This window comes from Giraffa tippelskirchi, chromosome 2, assembly GCF_054371585.1.
Source record: "Giraffa tippelskirchi isolate mGirTip1 chromosome 2, T2T-mGirTip1v1.2.pri, whole genome shotgun sequence".
NCBI lineage: Eukaryota > Metazoa > Chordata > Mammalia > Artiodactyla > Giraffidae > Giraffa > Giraffa tippelskirchi.
In genome coordinates, this window is record NC_137276.1 from 210876979 (window position 1) to 210899533 (window position 22555).

The 22555-nt window shown below is 37.9% G+C and overlaps 1 protein-coding gene across 2 annotated transcripts in view; it reads right to left on the reverse strand.

The window, feature by feature from the left end:
* LOC145539140 (uncharacterized) overlaps positions 1-22555 on the reverse strand; it is a 526738-nt gene that overhangs the window by 11321 nt on the left and 492862 nt on the right. The gene's annotated exons all lie outside the window — the stretch shown is intronic.

The following is a 22555-nucleotide window of genomic DNA, read 5'->3' on the forward strand; positions in this document are numbered from 1 at the left end:
TATATTGATAGTGTTATCATATTTTCAAGTTTTACTTTTCTGCAGAAATCTTAAAAGCTGCATACTTTTGACAGGGATGCCCCTTTCAGTCAGTTATTAGTTCATTTATTCAACAAATATTTCGCTCATAATTGTCTCTGAAGACAAAGATGAAAACATGGAAGTTTTTCTTATCAACCCCCAGTGTAGAAGAGGAGATCATGATATAAAAGATAATATTGTGGTACCATATGAAAATACAAGGCTCTGACTGAGACTGTGGAGAGCAGTAGCTAAGTATGTGGATTTGGAAGCCATTCTTCTGTGGTAAGGCCGTTTTTTACCACCCACTTCCAGTTTGAGTACCTTTGCATTTGAACAACCTTTTAATTTCCTCAAAATAAAATAGAAATGCAATGAATGCATTTGCCTTTTATAATCTAAATGAAGTTAAACAAATTAATTCACATATATGTAAACCAAAGAACAGTCTCTGGTATGTTGTTGTTCATTGTTTAGTCACTAAATCATGTCCAACTCTTTTCAACTCAATGCACTGAGGTGTGCCAGGCTTCCCTGTCTTTCACTGTCTCCCAGAGTTTGCTCAAAGTCATATTCATTGAGTCAGTGATGCCATCCAAACATCTCATCCTCTGTCGCCCCTGCTCCTGCCCTCAAACTTTCCCAGCATCAGGGTCTTTTCCAACAGCTCGTCTCTTTGCATCAGGTGACCAAATTATTCAGCTTCAATATCAGTCCTTCTAGTGAATATTCAGGATTGATTTCCTTTACAATTTACTAGTCTGATCTCCTTGCAATCCAGGGGATTCCCAAGAGTCTTCTCCAACAGCACAATTTGAAAGCATCAATTTTTTTGCACTTAGCCTTCTTTATAGTGCAAGAATTTGTTAGGAAAGGTTTAACAAAAGAAGATTCTAAAGATGGTTGGGAAGTCTTAAGAATGAGACTCTGATCTATAAGTATTCTAGGTCAGAACAGTCATTTTAAAGCAACAACAAGAAAAAATAATAAAATGCATGAAATTTTAACTTAGTTTTGGTGGGAGGGGTGGATATTTGTGTGGATATCAAGTTTTTTATAGTATCTGTGTTTGCCCAGTCATTCAGTTGTGTCTGGCTCTTTGCTGCCCCATGGACTATAGCCTGTCAGGGTCCTCTGTCCTTGGGATTTTCCAGGCAAGAATACTGGAGTGAATTGCCACTTCCTACTCCAGGGATCTTCCCCACTCAGGGATTGAACCTGCATCTCTCGAATCATTTCCATTGGCAGGAGGATTCTTTAGTGCTAGCACCATCTGGGAAGTCCTTATTATAGTTTGCCTGCAATGCAGTAGACCTGTGTTTGTTCCCTGGGTAGGACAGATCTGCTGGATAAGGAAATGGCAACCCACTCCAGTATTTTTGCCTGGAAAATTCCATGGAGAGAGGAGCTAGGCAGGCTACAGTTCACGGGGTTGTGAAGAGTTGGACACAACTGAGCGACTGTCACTCACACTCACTCAAATAATAAATGCTGAAGAGGGTATAGAGACTTCTACACTGTTGGTGGAAGTATAAATTGGTATTGCCACTGTGGAGAACTTTATGGAGCTTCCTTAAAATCTAAAAAGAGTTGCCATATGATCTACCAATCCCACTCCTGGGCATATATCCAAAGAAAACTCTAATTCACAAAGATTCATGTACCCCTATGCACTGTTTACAATAGCCAAGACAAAGAAACAACCAAAATGTCCATCAACACATGAATGGATAAAGAAGATGTGCTTTATATATATAGTGAAAGTCGCTTAGTCATACCTGGCTCTTTGCAACTCCATTGACTGTAGCCTGCCAGGCTTCTCTACCCATGGAATTCTCCAAGCAAGAATACTGGAGTGGGTTGCCATGCCCTCCTCCAGGGGATTTTCCCAACCCAGGGATTTTCCCAACCCAAGGTCTCCTGCTTTGCAGGCAGATTCTTTACTGTCTTAGCCACCAGGGAAGCCCAAGAATACTGGAGTGGGTAGCCCATCCCTTCTCCAGGGAATCTTCCCAACCAAAGAATTGAACTTGGGTCTCCCGCATTGCAAGTAGATTCTTTACCAGCTGAGCAAAAAAATGGAATATCACTTAGCCATTATAAAGGATAAAATAATGCCATTTGAAGAAACATGAGTGGACCTGCAGGTTATCATATTAAGCACAGTAAGTCAGACAGAGATACATACTCTATCACTTATATGTGGAATCTAAAATATGACACAAATGAATATATCTGCAAAATAAAGACAGATTCATAAATATAGAGAACAGACTTGAGGCTGCCAAAGGGGACATAAGGGAGGGAAGGACTGGGAGTTTAGGATTTTCAGATGCAAACCAGTATATACAGGATAAATGAACAACAAAGTTGTATTGTATAGCACAAAAAACTATATATAATACCCTGTGATAAACCATAACAGAAAAGAATATGAAAAGTAGTATATGTGTATAATTGAATCACTTTGCTGTACAGCAGAAATTAAACACAATGTTGTAAATCAACTATTACTCAATACAATTAAAAATAAATTATTCTAGGCAGTAGAAATCATTTTTAAGCAACAACAGCAAATATTAAAATGCATAAAAATTTTAAATCATTAATAATTTTGGTGGGTGGGATGAATATCTGTATGAACAGCATGAATATCTGTATGCTTTATAACAGCATACTACAGAATAGTGTATATTGAGCTGGCTGTCATCCTGGAAAAATCTAAAGCACAGATTAATTAAATTTTACTATACCTAATCTGCTTCCAGACTTTACCTTTCTTAATTTAATCAGATATTTTTGATGTTTTAGACACTTGACCAATATTTAGATAAATATACTCACTTTGCTTCTAAATATGTCTGTGATAACTAATGAGTCATCACAAGAGTAGCCTATTGTTAGTTAAATTTATAAGAACTGGCGCCAAGAAGGTCAAATGAAGATTATTACATTGAAAGTCCTTTGATGGCTATTACTGTGTGTTTTTCATCTTAATAGTCCATTAAACAAACACAATGTATGAGATATTATATTGCGTGCATGTTAATATAATAGTTTCTGGTGAAAATGGAGCCAGACATGGGATCAGTGTTAGAAAGAAAAGTATAGGTTATATGTACTGCTCTTTGGAGTTATGTTGATAGGTTTTGAATATGTGTTTTACTACTGTTATCTTTGTTCAATTATTTCAGGTTATTCCAGTGATTGTGGGATTGTGGCATAGAAAACTAAAAGAAAACAGACCTTAATTTAGACCAACAGCTGGCGGTTACACATGTAATTAATGGGGAAGACTGTTTACTGGTATTTAGTTTAGAACCGATCCCATCTCTGCCAAAGAAAATGGCAGTGCTGAAACTTCACATTTTCAAAAAGCCAGTTCATTTGTCTTCCATGAACTTGTGGCTGTAAGAAATTTACTTAATTTTCTATACTGCATATGTAAGAGCTGGAATTTATTCAGAGAATAGGGTTTTATTTTCATTCGATAATGGTCCTCTGGTTTTGATAGAGATTAAGTGAAATCCATAGCATATACTCTGGGCTATGAAATTATATGTCTTAAAATATATTTAACTTATGTTTTTCCATACAGTTGAAGCATTTCAGTAGCCTAATAGATACCACAAGTTAGTCTAATGAACTCCGTGGGTGACTTTGTAGCATAGTCTATGAAACTCTGACATTTTCATAATTAACCAAAGTCTGGGGATCCAGTTTTAAGTTGGTCTTTTGCCCAAGCATTCAATTCGTGAATATGATTAAGAAGCTGAATTTTATTTTTGAGCACTTGGCTTCAGTTCCTAGAAGCCATGCTACTGAAATCATTTTGTTTCTAAGCATTTCCTTGTGGAGGGTATAATTTCCTTACAATAGTGTATTTTAAGAGATATTTCAGTTCAGTAGTCTATAATATGATTTTCTCCATACAACATCCCCTTGCCTTTGCAGGGCTGGTTCTTCTTCATTTTCCAGATGGCAGCTTAAATATCACTACCTAAGAATCCTTTCTTGAGGGATTGATGTAGTTTCCACCAGAACATTCTCTACCTCAAATTATTTCAAACTGTGTTAATATATTTACCATGTATGATGTCTATCATAAACATATTTAAAGACCCCACATATGTGGAAACTGTAGATTTCTCTTATTGTTTTTCCAGGGTAATTCAGATCATTGTTTGTTAACATTTTGAGGTTGTTTCTCTTTCCTGACTCTGTGGAAAACTGGAAAAGAGAAATGAAAACAAAGTAAATATTTTTCTGATTTTCTTGGCTGAATATAAAAGATAAAAGAACTTCAACAGCTAGCATTTATTTACATTTAGTTATACATTAACTTTATAAGAAGATTTTCAAAAGAATAAATCTTCTTCAAAGTCTCAAATAGTATTTTTTAAATACTATTCTCTTTCCTAATGACTCATCTTCTGATATGCTTTAAATTGATTATTGATACCACTTACTGAGATTATTGATATTTTTCTCAGCAATCTTGATTCCAGCTTGGGTTTCCTCCAGCCCAGCATTTCTCATGATGTACTCTGCATATAAGGTAAATAAGTAGGGTGACAATATACAGCCTTGACATACTCCTTTTCCTATTTGGAACCAGTCTTCTGTTCCATGTCCAGTTCTAACTGTTGCCTCCTGACCTGCATACAGGTTGCTCAAGAGGCAGGTCAGGTGGTCTGGTATTCCCTTCTGTTTCAGAATTTTCCACAGTTTATTGTGATCCACACAGTCAAAGGCTTTGGCATAGTCAATAAAGCAGAAATAGATGTCTTTCTGAAACTCCCTTGCTTTTTCCATGATCCAGTGGATGTTGGCAATTTGATCTCTGATTCCTCTGTCTTTTGTAAAACCAGCTTGAACATCTGGAATTTCATGGTTCACATATTGCTGAAGCCTGGCTTGGAGAATTTTGAGCATTACTTTACTAGCGTGTGAGATGAGTGCAATTGTGCTGTAGTTTGAGTATCCTTTGGCATTGCCTTTCTTTGGGATTGGAATGAAAATTGAACTTTCCAGTCCTGTGGCCACTGCTGAGTTTTCCAAATTTGCTGACATATTGAGTGCATCACTTTCACAGCATCATCTTTTAGTATTTGAAATAGCTCAAGAGGAATTCCATCACCTCCACTAGCTTTGTTTGTAGTGATGCTTCCTAAGGCCCACTTGACTTCATGTTCCAGGATGTCTGGTTCTAGGTGAGTGTGAGTGATCACACCATCGTGATTATCTGGGTCATGAAAATCTTTTTTGTACAGTTCTTCTGTGTATTCTTGCCACCTTTTCTTAATATCTTCTGCTTCTGTTAGGTCCATACCATTTCTGTCCTTTATTGAGACCGTCCTTGCATGAAATGTTCCCTTGGTATCTCGAATTTTCTTGAAGAGATCTCTAGAATTTCCCATTTTTTGTTTTCCTCTATTTCTTTGCATTGATCACTGAGGAAGGCTTTCTTATCTCTCGTTGCTATTCTTTGGAACTCTGCATTCAAATGGGTATATCTTTCCTTTTCTCCTTTGCTTTTGGCTTCTCCTTTTCACAGCTATTTGTAAGGCCTCCTCAGACAGCCATTTTGCTTTTTTGCATTTCTTTTTCTTGGGGATGGTTTTGATCCCTGCCTCCTGTACAATGTCATGAACCTCCTTCCATAATTCTTCAGGAACTCTTTCTATGAGATATAGTCCCTTAAATCTATTGCTCACTTCCACTGTATATTCATAAAGGATTTGATTTAGGTCATAGCCGAATGGTCTGGTGGTTTTCTCCACTTTCTTCAATTTCAGTCTGAATTCGGTAATAAGGAGTTCATGATCTGAGCCACAGTTAGCTCCCGGTCTTGTTTTTGCTGACTGTATAGAGCTTCTCCATTTTTGGCTGCAAAGAATATAATCAATCTGATTTCGGTGTTGACCATCTGGTGATGCCCATGTGTAGAGTCTTCTCTTGTGTTGGAAGAGGGTGTTTGCTATGACCAGTGCGTTCTCTTCGCATAACTCTATTAGCCTTTGCCCTGCTTCATTCTGTACTCTAAGGTCAAATTTGCTTGTTACTCCAGGTGTTTCTCAACTTCCTACTTTTGCATTCCAGTCCCCTATAATGAAAAGAGCATCTTTTTTGGGTGTTAGTTCTAGAAGCTCTTTTAGTTCTTTATAGAACCGTTCAACTTCAGCTTCTTCAGCGTTACTGGTCAAGGCATAGACTAGTATTACCGTGATATTGAATGGTTTGCTTGTAAATGAACAGAGATCATTCTGTTGTTTTTGAGATTGCATCCAAGTACTGCATTTCAGACTCTTTTGTTGACTATGATATCAGATATGCAGATGACACCAACCTTATGGGAGAAAGTGAAGAAGAACTAAAGAGCCTCTTGATGAAAGTGAAAGAGCAGAGTGAAAAGATTGGCTTAAAGCTCAACATTCAGAAAACTAAGATCATGGCATCCAGTCCCATAAATTCATGGCAAATAGATGGGTAAACAGTGGCTGACTTTATTTTTGGGGGCTCCAAAATCACTGCAGATGGTGACTGCAGCCATGAAATTAAAAGACGCTTACTTCTTGGAAGGAAAGTTATGACCAACCTAGACAGCATATTAAAAAACAGAGACATTACTTTGTCAACAAAGGTCCATCTAGTCAAGGCTATGGTTTTTCCAGTGGTCATGTATGGATGTGAGAGTTGGACTGTGAAGAAAGCTGAGTGCTGAAGAATTGATGCCTTTGAACTGTTGTGTTGGAGAAGAGTCTTGAGAGTCCCTTGGACTGCAAGGAGATCCAAACAGTCCATCCTAAAGGAGATCAGTCCTAGGTGTTCATTGGAAAGACTTATGTTGAAGCTGAAACTCCAATACTTTGGCCATCTGATGTGAGGAGCTCACTCATTTGAAAAGACCGTGATGCTGGGAAAAATTGAGGGCAGGAGGAGAAGGGGATGACCGAGGATGAGATGGTTGGATGGCATCACCGACTCAGTGGACATGGGTTTGGGTAGACTCCGGGAGTTGGTGACGGACAGGGAGGCCTGGCATGCTGCGGTTCATGGGGTAGCAATGAGTTGGACACGACTGAGCAACTGAACTGAACTGAACTGAACCATCTTCTACCACTTCTGAGCCAAGATCTGAGCATGGTGTGGAATTCTTTTCAATCGACCACTCTGTAAGTCACCGTACATATTTGTGTATATTTATGTGTATATGCGGAGAAGGCAATGGCACCTCACTCCAGTACTCTTGCCTGGAAAATCCCATGGACGGAGGAGCCTAGTAGGCTGCAGTCTATGGGGTCGCTAGGGGTCGGACACGACTGAGCGGCTTCACTTTCACTTTTCACTTTCATGCATTGGAGAAGGAAATGGCATCCCACTCCAGTATTCTTGCCTGGAGAATCCCAGGGACGGGGGAGCCCGGTGGGCTGCCGTCTATGGGGTCGCACAGAGTCGGACACGACTGAAGCGAATTAGCAGCAGCAGCAGCAGCAGCAGCATGTGTATACGAATACCTTTCCTATCTGTCATAAGTACTAATTTATACCTATTTTAATTATCTGTTATGTATTTATCTTTTTACCTATGTGTCTATTTTTCTCTACATTTAAAATGGATAATCAACAGGGACCTACTGTATAGCATAGGGAACTCTGTTCAATATTCTGTAATCATCAAAATGGGAAAATAATTTGTAAAAGAATAGATACCAGAGATCAAATTGCCAACATTTATTGGATCATGGAGGAAGCAAGGAAGTTCCATATAAACATCTACTTCTTCTTCACTGACTACACTAAAGCCGTTGACTGTTGGATTCACAACAAAGTGTGGAAAAATTTGCTGTATGACTTAAAGAGCTCAAACCAGTTCTCTATGACAACCTAGAGGGATGAGATGGGGTGGGAGATGGGAGGGAGGTTAAAGAAGGAGGATATTTATGTATACTAATGGTTGATTCATGTTGATATATGGCAGAAACCAGCACAATATTGTAAGGCAATTATCCTTAAGTTAAAAATAAATAAATTAAAAATAAAAAGAGAAAGATAGATGGGAGTATCAGACTACCTTATCTGTCTCCTGAGAAATCTGTATGCAGATCAAGAAGTAACTGCTAGAACCAGACATGGAATGACTAACTGGTTCAAAATTTGGAAAGGAGTACATCAAGGTTGTATATTGTCACCCTGCTTATTTAACTTATATGCAGAGTAAATTATGTGAAATTCTCAGCTGGATGAATCACAAATTGGAATCAAGATTACTGAGAGAAATAACAACAACCTCATATATGCAGATGATACCACTCTAATGACAGAAAATGAAGAGGAACTAAAGAGTCTTTCGGAGAAGGCAATGGCACCCCATTCCAGTACTCTTGCCTGGGAAACCCCATGGACGGAGGAGCCTGGTAGGCTGCAGCCCATGAGGTCTCGAAGAGTTGGACACGACTGAGCGACTTCACTTTCACTTTTCACTTTCATGCATTGGAGGAGGAAATGGCAACCCACTCCAGTATTCTTGCCTGGAGTATCCCAGGGACAGAGGATCCTGGTGGGCTGCCATCTATGGGGTCGCACAGAGTCGGACACGACTGATGCGACTTAGCAGCAGCAGCAGCAAAGAGTCTTTTGTTGAGTGTGAAAGAGGAGAATAAAAAATCTGGCTTGAAACTCGGTATTAAAAAAAAAACTAAGATCATGGCACCTGGTTCTATCACTTCATGGCAAATAGCTGGAGAAAAAGTAGAAACAGTGGCAGATTTTATATTCTTGGACTCCAAAATCACTGTTCACAGTGACTGCAGCCACAAAATTAAAAGATACTTGCTCCCTGAAGGGAAAGCTATGACAAACTTAGACAACATATTAAAAACCAGAAACATCACTTTGCTGACAAATGTCCATCTAGTCAAAGCTATGGTTTTTCCAGTAGTCATGTATGGATGTGAGAGTGGGACCATAAAGAAGGCTGACTGCCAAAGAATCGATGCTTTCGAATTATAGTGATGGAAAAGACTCCTGAGAATCCCTTGGAGAGCAAGGAGAGAAAAAACAGTGAATCCTAAAAGAAATCAACTCTGAATATTCATTGGAAGGACTGATACTAAAGCTCCAATATTTAGTCCACCTGATGTGAACAGCTGACTCTTTGGAAAAGACCCTGGTGCTGGGAAAGATTGAAAGCAAAAGGAGAAGGGGTGGCAGAGGATGAGGTTGTTGGACAGCATCACCATCACAATAGACATGAGTCTGAGCCAATTCTGGGGGAGAGTGGAGGACAGAGCAGCCTGGTGTGCAATAGTCCATGAGATGCCAAAGAGTTGGACAAGATTTATGGACAGAACAACAACAACAACAAATATATATATATATACACAACTGAATCACTTTGCTGTCCACTTGAAACAAAAATAACATTGTTAATCAACTATAGCCCAATATAAAATATAAAATTTTAATGAAATAAAATTCTAATCAGTTCCTTCCTTTCTCTCTTTACCACCTTTGCCACTTCCTGGATTCAGGTCATTTTTTGGTCTGAGCTACTGAATACAACCTCCTGTGTTGCCCACTCCATTACATCCTAAATTTACAGAGGGATCTTTTTCTAAAAGTTTATCTCTTCTGCCTTAACTCCCTCTAAAGCTCCTAAATGTCTTTAAGAAAAAAACTAACACCTTAGGATAGTGTCAAAACAATTTTTCATGATGTTCCTCCTGCTACTTTTCAGTTTTATCTTTTCCTTCTCTCCATTCTGAACTCTAAATATAAAAATCTGAAACTGCTTGTAATATTGAAAGCACTCTTATTTTCCATATCTCTGGAATGCTTGTATCTTTGTTGCCTTCTCTCTGTAACAATCTCGATGCTTTACTTATTCCAATTAACTAATGTGTACCCTTCAAAATTTGGCTGAGCTATAGCTTCTTTTAAAATGAGGTTTCAAGCCTCTCATTTCAGGTAACTGCTTCCTGTTTCCATAGTGCTTTGACTATCTCTGACAGTATTTATGACTCTATATTTATCATGTTTCATTTTTCTGCCTCCTCCACAGGCTACGAGCTTGTTTAAGAGAAAGATTATTATTTTTATCTAAATTTCTCATATATAGCATAGTTTCTAGCCCAAGATTTATGCTGAACATTGTATATGAATGAAAAAAATAGTCATGGAACCAAGAATATTGGCTTCTATTTGAAAAAAAATTCTGCAACTGGGAAAAGGAGATGTAAAAGTGATTGATATGGAAAAATTTGCCTCTGTGTCTGCTTACTGTGTTTCAGGAAATGTTATAAGTATTTTTTTATGATGGCTGGATTTGGGCAGTGTAATAATGCCAAAAGATTAGTGATCCATTATTATGATCCATTTCTGTATCAGGACATTGAGACACAAGGGAGTTTATTTACCAAAGGTCACACATTTTCTTAGCCTGAGTTCTTCTGAAAGCACAGTCTGAGGCAAAGAGTTATATTGCTAAAATCTCATTAGATAATGCAAAACCAAGAATGAAGGAATTAGGGAAAAGGGACTGAGACTGAGAAAGAGACAAGCAATATAAAGTGGCATTATTGAGTTGATCAATACTCGTCAATTGCAACTCTCTGGGTCTTCGAGGGCATTGTCTGAGAGGCTTTATATTGAATGTATCTCAAGACCATCTATCCATTGAAGAGGAAAAGAGAAGACACATTAATGGGTTCATGTATCCCCTTGGTTAAATGTTCTCCCACATTTATTTCTGGGTAGGGCAAGCACAGGATTCCCTGGCATTGTATGTCTTTTCATCATCAGAAATACAGCAGGGGAGAGCACTGCAGGGGAGAGACTGGAAGTAACATTGATTTGCTCCCCTCTGAAGCCAGTTGAAGTCCATGTGTAGATCCTTAATGCAGCAATGTCTAGGATGGAATGGAAGCCAAGGGTCCTGGAGAAGGTCTGGCTGGAAGGATCTGCAAAGGCACATAAGAAAAGTCTGGTATGTCCCTATGATAAATGGTGACATCCTAATTTAAGTACTGGCAGTCTGAGTCTAGACCCTACAATCAATGTTACCCTTCAGCTTCAACAACAGCAGTCCTTACCCAGTGCTTTGGCAGGACATATGTCACAGAGACACACACAGAATAAAATTCTTAAAGAACACATGGATGCTTCTGTTTCTGAAACCATCTACTCTCTTGACTGTATACTGCTTAAAAGTGTGAAGTCGCTCAGTTGTGTCCGACTCTTTGCGACTACCAAGTTTCTCTGTCCATGGGATTTTCCAGGCAAGAATAGTGGAGTGGGTTGCCATTTCCTTCCTTCTTCAGGAGATCGTCCGGACCCAGGGATTGAACCAGGTCTCCCGCATTGTAGGCAGACGCTTTACCATCTGAGCCACCAGGGAAGTCCGTATATTACTTATGAGGCAGGAAAATACTTCTGCATGTTTTTTTCTCTGCATCCTATATCCAACCTGTGATAGTCGGTCATGGGGCTGCTGATATGGAAGACAGACAGACTCAGAGTATGCAAAGCATGTGATCAGCTGAAACACGCAGATGAGGTACAAAGACAAAGGATATCACCAAACTCTTCTCTCAGGTAGCATGACTGCAACAAATTCTGACTTACAAAATATTTCTCAGCGTTCCAATTTGTAGTGTGGGGGTTTGCAAGAAAGAGCATATTTGCAATAGTTGTATGTGGCATGTAAGTTTATCCTCTATGTGGTCATCTGGACTACTACTGAATGTTAGAATAATGAATGGCTTTATTTTTATAAAATAATTTAGTAGGATTCGATTCCATTTTTAATTGAAGTGTATTTGACTTACAATATAATATTAGTTTCAGGTGTATCAGTATTAACTCAGTCACTCAGTTGTATCCTACTCTTTGAGACCCAATGGACTGCAGCACACTAGGCTTCCATGTCCATCACCAACTCTGGAGCTTGCTCAAACTCATGTCCATTGAGTTGGTGTCACCATCCAATCATCTCATCCTCTGTTGTCCCCTTCTCCTCCTGCCTTTAATCTTTCTCAGTATCAGGGTCTTTTCCAATGAGTTAGTTCTTCACACCATGTGGCTAACGTGTTGGAATTTCAGCTTCCGCATCAGTCGTTCCAATGAATATTCAGGACTGATTTTCTTTAGTAGTGACTTGTTTGATCTCCTTGCAGTCCAGGAGACTCTCAAGAGCCTTCTCCAACACCACAGGTCAAAAGCATCAATTCTTCAGTGCTCAGCATTCTTTATGGCCCAACTCTCACATCCATACATGACTACTGGAAAAAACCATAGCTTTGACTAGACAGACCTTTGTCAGCAAAGTAATGTCTCTGCATTTTAATATGCTGTCTAGGTTGGTCATAGATTTTCTTCCAAGGAGCAAGCATCTTTTAATTTTGTGGCTGTAGTCACCATCTGCAATGATTTTGGAGCCAAAGAAAATAGTCTGTCACTGTTTCCATTGTTTCCCCATTCATTTGCCATGAGGTGATGGGACCAGATTCCATGATCTTGATTTCTTGAATGCTGAGTTTTAAGCCAGCTTTTTCACTTTGCTAATTCACCTTCATCAGAAGCCTCTTTAGTTCCTCTTTGCTTTCTTCCATAAGGGTGGTGTCATCTGCATATCTGAGGTTATTGATATTTCTCCCAGCAATCTTGAGTCCAGCTTGTGCTTCATCCAGCCCGGCATTTTGCATGATGTACTCTGCATATAAGTTAAATAAGCAGAGCAACGATATACAGCCTTAATATATATTCCTTTCTCAATTTGGAACCAGTCCATTGTTCCATGTCTGGTTCTAACTCTTGCTTCTTGCCCTGTATAGACAGATTTCTTAGAAGGCAGGTCAGGTGGTCTGGTATTCCCATCTCTTTAAGAATGTTCCACAGTTTATTGTGATCCACACAATCAAAGGCTTTCGTGTAGTCAATAAAGAAGTAGGTGGTTCTCAAGTTCCCTCGCTTTTTGTATGACCCAACAGATGAGTAATTCAACATTTTTATAAACTGTACTCCAAAGTTACTAGAAAATATTGACTATATAAAAAGGTATATTTAAAAATTCAGTTGTATATAAAATATATATTTTAAATTATATTCATCCACTATAATTTATATTTTGCCCATATCTTTAATAGATAATATTGAAATTTTTAGAGGAAAATATGACTTTTTGAGGCATATATGAAAGACAATTTAATTAGTTTAGTATAATTTCTCTGTTTGGTTCAATGTGTATTTCTTGATGAAAATAAGTCAAGCATTATGTACTCTGAATATAATTCAACTTGTCATCTTAGTTCTTTACATCATTAGATGTCATTAGAATACAAATTATGTAAAAATCTTGGTTAGTAATAGCACAATTCATGATTTTGCTGAAAGAAATGCAAAGATAATTCATGGGCTACACGTATAATAATTTTTGAATTATATATGTTTACTTTATACTTACCCAGATATCCTTAGGCAATCCACAGACTCAATTATCCAAAAATCAAATGTAACTTTTAAATATTTAGATATAATGTATGTATGCCCTTATTTGCACACTTGCGCCAGATGCCACAAATATTAGGGGTGGTTTTGCCCATGTTTGTAATAAGTGCCTATACTCTGTTCTACCATCCTTCACTCCACTCCACTCCACTCCAGTATGGTAGAGTACATTACTCCAATCCAGTCCTTCACAACACTGCTTCTGTGTGTTTCAGGGATTGGGTCAATTGAGCAATTCATTCCAGTTAAACAATTGTTAATAAATTGACAAAACTAAAGCATCATTTTAGCCCTATTAAACTACTGGTAGTGTGTTTAACTAGATAATGTTTAACAGTCTATATGCAAATATGGAAACAATTATAGATGACAAGGACCAAATATTCCAACTCACTGTACAGTGTTGCCATAAGGCTTTTAGCTATAGAGAAAAGTCTTATTCAAATATCAGCCATCTCCTTGACTCCTCACAGGATTTTATTTAAATCACCTTAATTGATTCTTCATGCTAGAAAAAAAACCCGGTTTTTCTCTTCCCTGACTGAATGAATAACCCAAGTAAATTGCCTGATCCTTTAAATTCATAAAGCATTTGCTTATTATCTTATTTTGTATAAGCCAAAAAAATTTCTGGACTTGTAGAAATTTTATTGAATAATGCTAAAAGTATCCTTAAAGGATTATAATATTCCTGCTTTTCATATATTCTCTATTTAATGGACTTCTAATAAGGAGCTTCTGGGAGACAGATGATAAGTAATAATAAAATGTTATATAATTTTTTACCTCAAGTACTATCTCATCTCTGCTTTTTCCTGTTGAAGTCATAGACTCTGGGCAATGTCTTTTCAAAAAGACACTGTTAAACTTGATACTTAGCTGTTGTTTTTATGTTTGTTTCCTCAATAATTATAATTTTGGTATGTTGTGCTCAATAAAAATTAGATTATACAAAATTTCATTCTTGATCTCCCTGTAAAGGCTAAAGGAGAAAACAGAGCTGCTGTACAAATATCTTTAGAAGATACTCTATGGTTGTAAGCCTATCTTGCTGCTGCTGCTAAGTCGCTTTAGTCGTGTCCAACTCTGTGTGACCCCATAGACGGCAGCCCACCAGGCTCCCCCGTTCCTGGGATTTTCCAGGTACGAGTACTGGAGTGGGTTGCCATTGCCTTCTCCGAAGCCTATCTTAAACCACAAAGAAACCTAAATGTCTTTTTGTTTTTCCAAAAAATTGTATTTTCATCTCTTGAATTTCTCAAAGAAATCTCCCATAGGTAAGTGCAGATATTTTGTATTTTGATATGGTAAAGATAGTTTTTGTTTTTCTTCTTTTATACACAAAAAGTAAAGCAGAACGTCTCCATTTTACCTTGGTTCTTACAAAATGATTTATTATTCAAAAACTCTATCTTCACTCATAGGTTATTGATTTTCTATAACATGTTCTTAGTTAAGTTCAGAAATAGAGATAACTTTCTTTAATATAGTCCCTGAAGTTTTCCAGCAGAAATTTAGTATAGTTAGGTCCATTTCCATGAGATAGCAAAGCCACTCATAGGCCAAAGTATTTTTAAAGTAGTCTAAATATTCACTCTCAAATATCTGTGCAACTGAGACAAAGTATTGGCATCATAATTAAATATTTATAAAAAACCTGCTGCATTTTGTGGGGCACAGATGTATTCTCAATGTTAAATCCTGACATGGGAGGGAAATCAGATGTCCAGACATGACCAATTTCTCAATACCAAACAGTTCAGTGGTCCCAGAAGATGTCCTTATGAACTCGACCTTAGTCAAATGGCACAAGCAGGACAGATCACACTGGGGAAGGTGGGGAATCTCACCCTTCTGGCTGAGTTAAGTCCTATAGCTTGTGTTTGCTACTACAATTATTTGAATCTTGATTATGAAGTCATGACACCCAGACAACATATTTCTTACAAAATCCTCTTTGGTTCCAGAGGCCTAGACAAATTTCCTGCTTCAAGACAGATTGAAGCTCATAATCATGATGATTTGTGACACTCTCTTGCCTCCCCAAGCTACAAATAATCAGAATATTTGGCCTCAAATAAGAAATTTTCAAAGTAAATAATTTCTTTGGAAAATTTCAGAGCAGTGAAAGTTTGTGTGTATGTGTGTACTGCTGCTGTGGCTGCTTCTCCATACATCTGATTTATTCTTAGGTTATGAGTTGGCTTAACCTCTAAGATTAATATTTACCTAAAATAGTTATTATTGAAATTATCTAAAGTAACCCCTTTATCCATGGTGAAAGCATTGCAGACAAACTGGTTATGGTTATATGTCTTAGAAATGGATTGTTCTTTACAAGAACGCACTTTTTTTTTGAGAGCTGAACTTCTCCTATTAAGGTCAAACAGCTTTTTTAAAGTCAAGTAATGAAATTAAATGGCTGTGAAATATTTAAAATGCAAGTTAATAGTTTAAAACTTACAAATTAAATTACTTTAGGAGAAAACAGCTCAAATCAAAATGTTTTATTGAACTCAGAAGTAAAGAGTAGATAGTATAAAGTGCAGAAACTTGAAAAAATGTATTTGTAGAGCCAAAGAGCAGTTTTATTTAAGAGGAGTTTGTAGAATATGTCAATTTACTCAACTGTGGTAAGTTATTCTTGTTGTGGTTTTCAGTGTGTGAGAAATGCAATCAATTTTCTAATATATGTTACATTCCAGACCCTCTATCCATTCCATCAAATATCATGAGTACTGGCTCCACGGTAAATATCCATCAAATATCCTATTCTCTCCCTGTGAGACTTGTGTATAGTAAATCCCTCTGTGTGTATTGCCTTTTCCTTATTGTATTTTTTAATCTAGAAAATTTGTTCTCAACCAGGAAGAGTCAACTCCAATATCGCCATTGTTTGGATCCTGCCTTGACTTCTCCAGGCAAAGTGAAATTATACTTTCATTAATCAAGTATTTATAATTAATTATAGATAATAATTTAATTATTAGAAACCCCAAACCTCAATGTCCATGCTGCTCTGTGTTCTTTTCTATATCCTCAAAACTTTCACACTGCCTTTCTATGTCACTGGTAATTGTATCACATAGGGTGAGTCACTGCTGTGCCTCTGTAGACATTCTTTCTCTCCATCAATCTCTTTGTGTCTCCCACTCATTACTCCCCCTCTCTAGCTTTCCATCCATACCTTCATCCATGCCACCACTGGACATGACTTTTAGTTTACCAGCTCATATTAAGATGTTCACTTGAAAGACTCTTTTGAAAATCAGTTACAAAATTCTGTTATCTAGTTTACTTTTTGAGGTTGCAGATAAGACAGGTAGGGCTTCTCTGATAGCTCAGTTGGTAAAGAATCTGCCTGCAATGCAGGAGACCCCATTTCGATTCCTGGGTCAGGAAGATCCGCTGAATAAGGGATAGGCTACCCACTCCAGAATTCTTGGGCTTCCCTCCTGGCTAAGCTGGCAATCTGCCCGCAATGCAGGAGACCTGAGTTCGATCCCTGGGTTGGGAAGATCCCCTGGAGAAGGGAACGGTTACCCACTCCAGTATTCTGGCCTGGAGAATTCCATGGCCTGTGTAGTCCATGGGGTTGCAAAGAATCGGACTCAACTGAGCAACTTTCACTTTCATAAGACAGTTAAAAAAGCAGGTGAAAAACCTATTCTTTAAGAGGATATCACCTAAAACACAGAGATAAATATGTTTGCAATAATTATTCTAGGGGACAGAAGGTACATCAATCTAAAGGTGCAATTGAGCTGCTGAACTTCCACTCTTTTTCTCCAAAATATCTTGAATGCCACCCATGAGTGCGTGAGACCCTCAGACCCTCCACGGATAAGTGGGAGTACACATGTCAATTTGTACATTAAATTTCTGTAAAACCAGACTACATTCTTTCTAATTTTAATATAAAATGTATATAAATGAAAGTTTTATTTTGTTTGTTTTGTCACATTGAAGACCAGTAGTCTAAAAAATTTCTCTTTTAGTATCTGTTTTATACTCTACAAGGATATGATACAGCTGTGTTGAAAAATACCCTATACTAAAGTACGTAACACAATTCAGAGCAAAGACAAATTTTTCTATTTTTTTTTTAACTCTCCTGTGGTAACTATTTTTTAAACAGTTATATTTGAGTTATTCATCTACCATACAACTCATAAATTTCAAGTGTACAATTAAATGGTTTTTAGTGTCTATAGAGTTGTCTGACCACCATCAAAATCCATTTTAGAACATTATCTTCAATCCACAAAGATCCTATATATGTTAGCATCCAGTCCCTATTTTCCCCCAACTCCTCCTCTCCCCTGTCCCAGCCCTAGGCAACCACTAATCTACATTCTCTTTCTACTTGCCTGTTCTGGAAATTGCATATAAACGGAATCATAAACCATATGGTCTTTAGTAAGATTCTTTCAGTTAACATGTTTTCAAGGTTCATCCATATTGTAACATGAATCTATACTCCATTCCTTTTAATTGCCTAATAGTATTCCATTGTATGGATACACCCCATGTTGTTTATGCATCAGTTGATGGATTGATGGACATTTGGGCCTTTACATTTTAGCCATTATAAACAATGCTTCTATTAACATTCATGTACTAGTGTTTGTATGGACATGTTTTCATTACTTTTGGGTATATATCTAGGAGTGGAATTACTGGGTCATATGGTAACTCTGTTCAACCTTTAACTGTTAAACTATCATTTTTGTTTTGTTTTGGTTTGTTTTTTTTTCACATTTTTTCCCACCAGCAATGTATAAAGGTTCTAGTTTCTTCAGATCCTCAGCAACACTTGTTAGTATTTTGTTTTTGATTATAGTCATCCTAGTGGGTGTAAAATGAGAGCTCATATTGTTTTGATTTGTATTTTCCTGCTGGCAAATGATGTTGAGCATGTTTTCATATGCTAATTTCCCATTAGTGAATCTTCTTTAGAGAAATTCCTATTTAGATACTTTGCTCACTTTTAATTAGGATTATCTTTTTTTTATTATTGAGTTGGAGGCATTCTTTGTATATCATAGTTATGAGAACCTTATGAGTTATATGACTTGCAGAATTTCTCCCGTTTTGGGGTTGTCATCTTTCTTCTTTGGTAATGTTCTTTGATGCACTAAAGTTTTTACTTTTCAAGACATCCGATTTAACATTTTTTTTCCTTTTGTTGCTTGTTCTTTTTGTATCATGTTTAAGAAACTATTGTCTAATACAAAGTCCAAAGTTTCCATGCCTAGGTTTTCTTCTAAGAGTTTTATAGTGTTAGTTTTGATAATTGGATCTTTGATTTATTTTGAATTAATTTTTGTATATACAGGTAAGTTCTATTTGTTTTAAAATGTACAGAATAATAAAAATATTTATTTGGCCTTTGTTCCTGGTTTCTGGCCCATAACTTCTAAAATTATTGAAACCTCCTAGGTGACAGGAGTGTCTTTTGTATGCTAACGACTAATGACGAGGGTCCCCTGGATATCTTTGTGATTAGGCTGATCTCCAGAAAGTCCAAGGCATGATTCCAGAGTTGGACTTTCAGGCTCATTTCACAACCTCCAAGAAGTGGAGAGGACTAGGCATTGAGTCCAATCATTAATGATTGATGATTTATTCAATCATGCCTATATTATGAAACTTAATAAAATCTCTAAATGATAGAGTTCAGAGAATTTCTAAATTGGTGACACATTGATATGCTTTGGAAGGTCATGTGCCTTGAGAGAACATGGAAGTTCCATGCATCCATCCACCTTACACATTGCTTTATGCATCTCTTCCATTTGGCTGTATCTGAGTTGCATCCTTTATAATACACCAGTGAATATAAAGTGTTTTCGCCAGTTCTGTGAGCTGTTCTAGCAAATTATCAAACGTAAGAAGGGACCTGTGTAAACTCGAATTTACTGCTGGTGGGTGAGAAGTACAAGTGGCTTCTGGAATTTGTGTCTGATGTCTGAAGTGGGGCAGTTTTGAGAGCCTAAATCCTTAAGTGGTGGGGACAGAGCTAATTCCAGACAGTAAGTGTCAGAATTAAACTGAATTGTTGGATACTCAGTTGATGTTGAAGAATCAAAGAATCACAAAATTGAAATACTGTTTTCACTGTTATTAGAGGTCTTCCTCCCTTCTTTCTCTCTCTTTCTCACTAATGTAACTTAAGTACCATAGTAGAAACAGTAATGTTTAACAAAGTCCATTTTGCTCTCCTGTGCTTTCCAATCTCAATGCAGTTAAAGATCAATAGATCTTTGAGCAGCTCAGCACTGAAAACCCAATCTAAGATTCTCTAGTCTCTCTTCCCTTCTGTTGAGACTTCAGAAGATCTTTTTATGGAGATGTTATACTGGCCATAAGATCAGTCCTTGAATGATTATGTGGAGTAGAGCCCTTTGCTGATCTAGAGAAGTGAAAGTAGCTCAGTCCTGTCCAATTCTTTGTGACCCCATGGACTATATATATATAGTCCACGGAATTCTCCAGGCCAGAATGCTGTAGTGGGCAGCCTTTCCTTTCTCCAGGGGATCTTCCCAAACCAGGGATCGAACCCAGGTCTCCTGCATTGCAGGCAGATTCTTTACCAGTTAAGCCATAAGAGCAGCACATGCTGATCTAAGCTAGATATATTTGTTGTTGTTTTTCAGTCGTTCAGTCTTGTCCGACTCTTTGTGACCCCATGAACTGCAGCATGCCAAACTTCCCTGACCTTTGCCATTTCCTGCAGGCTGCTCAAACTCATGTCCATTGAGTCAGTAATGCCATCTAAGCATCTTGTCCTCTGAGGTCCCCTTCTCCTCATACCTTCAGTCTTTCCCAAATGGCTTTTTGCATCAAGTGGCCAAAGTATTGGAGCATCAACTTAAGAATCAGTCCTTCTAATGAATATTCAGGATTGACTGCCTTTAGGGTTGACTGGTTTGATCTCCTTGCAGTCCAAGGGACTCTCCAGAGTCTGCTCTAACACCACATTTAAAAGCATCAGTTCTTTGGTATTCTCCCTTCTTTATGGTCCAACTCTCACATCCATACGTTACTACTGGAAAAACCATAGCTTTACAATACGAACCTTTATCAGCCAAGTGACGTCTCTGCTTTTTAATACACTGTCTAGGTTTGTCATAACTTTTTTCCAAGGAGCGAGTGTCTTTTAATTTCATGTCTGCAGTCACCACCTGCACTGATTTTTGAGCCCCCAAAAATAGTCTCTCACTGATTGCTTTGTTTCCCCACCTATTTGCCATGATCTTTATTTTTGAATGTTGAGTTTTAAGCCAGCTTTTTCACTCTCCTCTTTAATTTTCATCAAGAGACTCTTTCGTTCCTCTTAGCTTTCTGCCATAAGGGTAGTGTCATCTGCATATCTGAGGTTATCGATATTTCTCCCTGAAATCTTGATTCCAGCTTGTTTTTCATCCTTCCCTATTTCTTTGCATTGATCACTGAGGAAGGCTTTCTTCTCTCTCCTTGCTATTCTTTGGAACTCTGCATTCAAGTGGAGTTTTCCACTTTCCTCCTTTGCCTTTAGCTATACCCCATGGGGTCGCAAAAGGTCGGACATGACTGAGCGACTAACACAATCACTTTCTTTTCATATGCATAATACACATATATAACTGGATAATTATCAAGCACCTGTCAAAAAAAAAAATAGGATTTCATAATATTAGAATGATTTATCTTAACTCAACATGACTTCTAAAGTTTTATCTCTGCCATTGTAATTTTGGGTGACATAGGATTTTTTTCCCTATTGTGTAGAGTTATATAATTAGCCATTTGTAATGATTGTTCAGTTCAGTTCAGTCACTCAGTCATGTCCGACTCTTTGCGACCCCATGAGCTGCAGCACACCAGGCCTCTCTGTCCATCACTAACTCCAGGAGTCTACCCAAACCCATGTCCATCGAGTCAGTGATGCCATCCAACCGTCTCATCCTCTGTCGTCCCCTTCTCCTCCTGCCCCCAATCCTACCCAGCATTAGGGTCTTTTCCAATGAGTCAACTCTTCGCATGAGGTGGCCAAAGTATTGGAGTTTCAGCTTCAACATCAATCCTTTCAATGAACATCCAGGACTGATCTCCTTTAGGATGGATCGATTGGATCTCTTTGCAGTCCAAAGGACTCTCAAGAGTCTTCTCCAACACCACAGTTCAAAAGCATCAGTTCCGCAGAGCTCAGCTTTCTTCACTGACCAACTCTCACATCCATATATGACCACTGGAAAAACCATAGCCTTCACTAGACGGACTTTTGTTGGCAAAGTAATGTCTCTGCTTTTAAATATGCTATCTAGGTTGGCTATAACCTTCCTTCCAAGGAGTAAGCGTCTTTTAATTTCATGGCTGCAATCACCATCAGCTGTGATTTTGGAGCCCAAAAAAATAACGTCTGACACTGTTTCCACTGTTTCCCCATCTATTTCCCATGAAGTGATGGAACCACAAGCCATGATCTTAGTTTTCTGAACGTTGAGCTTTAAGCCAACTTTTTCACTCTCCTTTTTCACTTTCATCAAGAGGCTCTTAAGTTCTTCTTCACTTTCTGCCATAAGGGTGGTGTCATCCGCATATCGGAGGTTATTGATATTTCTTCTGGCAATCTTGATTCCAGCTTGTGTTTCTTTCAGCCCAGCGTTTCTCATGATGTACTCTGCATATAAGTTAAATAAGCAAGGTGACAATATACAGCCTTGACGTACTCCTTTTCCTATTTGGAACCAGTCTGTTGTTCCATGTCCAGTTCTAACTGTTGCTTCCTGACCTGCAAACAGGTTTCTCAAGAGATACGTCAGATGGTCTGGTATTCCCATCTCTTTCAGAATTTTCCACAGTTTATAGTGATCCACACAGTCAAAGGCTTTGGCATAGTCAATAAAGCAGAAATAGATGTTTTTCTGGAACTCTCTTGCTTTTTCGATCATCCAGCAGATATTGGCAATTTGATCTCTGGTTCCTCTGCCTTTTCTAAAACCAGCTTGAACATCTGGAAGTTCACGGTTCACGTATTGCTGAAG